The following is a 2,623-nucleotide window of genomic DNA, read 5'->3' as shown; positions in this document are numbered from 1 at the left end:
CCCAACCTTCCTTCCGAGGAGTGGCTGGTGGGTTTGAACCGCCAGCCTTCTGGTTAGCAGTCAAGTGCCTTAGGCACTATGCCACCAGAGCTCCCCGCTCACACGTTAGAATTGCTGAAATGAAGAGTCCAGCAGTAACAAGCAAGTCGAGAATGTGGAACAGTGGCTGCTCTCACACGTGGTGGTGGTGAAATCGTCCAACCGCTTTGGAAAGTAGTTGGCAGTTTCCTATAAATATACGCTCACCACACGACACAGAATTCTCCTTCTATCCATTTTATGAAGAGAATTGAAAACTGAAATTTATGCAGAAATCTATACAGTGATATTCTTAGCAGCTTTATTCATATTAGTGAACAACTGGAAAAAACCTAGATACCCATCAACTGGTGAGTAATAAACAAATGGTAGGTACAGCCACAGGTGCTCTGGTGGTGAAGTGGTTAAGGCAGTGGGCTGCTAACCAAAAGGTTGGTGGTTCGAACCCACCAGCTGGTCAGGGAAGAACAATGAGGCAGTCTGTCTCCATAAAGATTTACAGCCTTGGAATCCCAGTGGAGGTTGCTGTGAGTTAGAATCGACTCAGTGGCAGTCAGTTTGGGTTTGGGCTTGAGGTATAGCCACAAATGCATTCCTGTGCAATGGTAAAAAGCAGTGGAAGTACTCGTACACACTACCTGGATGAAACGCGGAGCATGATGCTAAGCTAAGAAGGCAGACAGAAGACTACCCAGTGTGTCAGCCGTCCGTGTGGCATTCCAGAAAAGGCACAGCCATGGGAGCAGAAAACAGGTCAGCGCTTGCCAGGGTCTCGGGGTGGGAGACAGGGAGTGGCTGCAGAACTTTCTGGGGCTTCAGAAATGTGCCCTATCTTGAGTGTGGTGGTAGCTGCATGACTGTGTATACGTGTCGAAACTGACACAACTATTCACTTAAAAGGCTGAATTTTATTCTATATAAATTATACCTCCGTAACTCCTTAGCGAGGATGGTGAGACTTCATCTCATGGACATCAGGCGCGTTAGCAGGAGGGCTGTCTCTGAAAAGGACATCACGCTCGGTCAAGTAGAGGGTCAGCGAACAAGAGGGGACCGTCACCAAGATGGACCGATACAGTGGCTGCGTCAGAGGGTCAGACAGAGCAGCAGTGTGAGGATGACGCGGGACTGAGCTGGAACCAACTCCGCAGCGCCAGAAAACAGCAACAAACCTGATTGTCTTTTTTTTAAAGTGCCATTATTTTATAATCCCAAGGAGGGGTCACTATGAGTCGGGGCCGACTCGACGGCACATAACAACAACAACAACAATGGGAGCTCTGGTAGCGTAGTGGCTAAGGCATCTGACTGCTAACGAGAAGGCTGGCAGTTCAAACCCACCAGCCACTCCTCGGAAGGAAGGTTGGGGCAATCTACTTCCGCAGTGATACTGCCTCGGAAACCCAAGGAGGGGTTGCTGTGAGTCGGGTCTGACTCTATGGCACATAACAACAACGATAGCATAAAGGAGCTCTGGTGGCTCGGTGCCTAAGGCATCCCACTGCTAACTGGAAGGTTGGTGGTTCAAACCCAGCAGCCACTCTGCAGAAGGAAGATGGGGCAGTCTACTTCGGTACAGATTTACTGCCTCAGACACCCAAAAGGGGTCGCTGTGAGTTGGAATTGACTCGATGGCAGTGAGTCTGTTTTTTTTTTAATGATAAAGTGGGTTAGTTGGAGACCGTCAGTGGCTGCTAACTCAGTCTGGGAGGTGAAAAGGTGATAGATGGGTCAGGCTGACAGCACCTGAAGTCACTGGTCAATCCTTACACCACAGAAAGCTGCCCCAGGACGAGCAGATCACCAACTGTGAGACCCCCTTGGCAGCAAAATGGACCCCAAATGTGATCGAGTCTCTCTTGTGTTGTTAGGTGCCATCAAGTCAGACCCTAGTTGACAGGAAATACAGAGGACAGAGGAGCCTATTAAATGATACCATGGGACACAACAGAAATCCAGAAGGCGGAGAATTCTACAGGACAAACAACCCCGTTTCTTTAACAAATTAATTGCAAGGGGAAGAGGAAATAGATTTGAGACCCATCTAGTACAATGTCTACTTTATTTGCATCTGTATCAGAACAAACTAACTCTAAAAAGACATTTATGCAGCAATTGGGGGTATTTGATGTGGGGAGTCATCAAGGTCAATTTTCAGGTGTGATGATGTGGCCGTGATGTTTGTTTTATTTTCTTTTGCAACCATCACTGCTGTTTCCTTTCAAAACTTTTCCATCACCCCAGACAGAAGCTCTGTGCCCATGAGATAATGACAGCCCATTATGTTTATTTTTTTTAAAAGCCATTATCTTTAGAAATTCACTCTGGTGTATTTATAAACAAAATGATAGAATGACAGTAAATCGTCCAGTGTTAGTGAGTCAGCAGTAAGTAACATGTAATCACCTTAGATTTAATAAAATACAGATGATTCCTGCCTCCTGGGAGGATGGAGAAGGAGCCCTGGTGGCACAGTGGTTAAGCACTCAAACTGCTAACCAGAAAGGCATGGTTCAAACCCACCAGCCACTCCGTGGAAGAAAGATGAGGCAGTCCACTTCCATAAAGACTGACAGCCTAGGAA

The 2,623-nt window shown here is 47.1% G+C and overlaps 1 protein-coding gene across 1 annotated transcript in view; it reads left to right on the top strand.

Annotated features, from left to right (window-relative positions):
• The window catches only part of LOC122151881 (protein POLR1D-like), a 63,358-nt gene that overhangs the window by 47,340 nt on the left and 13,395 nt on the right, over window positions 1-2,623 (top strand). The window lies entirely within an intron of this gene.

The sequence above is a fragment of the Orycteropus afer genome, unplaced genomic scaffold (genome assembly GCF_000298275.1).
Source record: "Orycteropus afer afer isolate SDZICR_OR568_19922 unplaced genomic scaffold, OryAfe1.0 scaffold00842, whole genome shotgun sequence".
NCBI lineage: Eukaryota > Metazoa > Chordata > Mammalia > Tubulidentata > Orycteropodidae > Orycteropus > Orycteropus afer.
The sequence above is the reverse complement of the archived record's forward strand: the minus strand, read 5'-3'. Positions and strand labels throughout refer to the sequence as shown.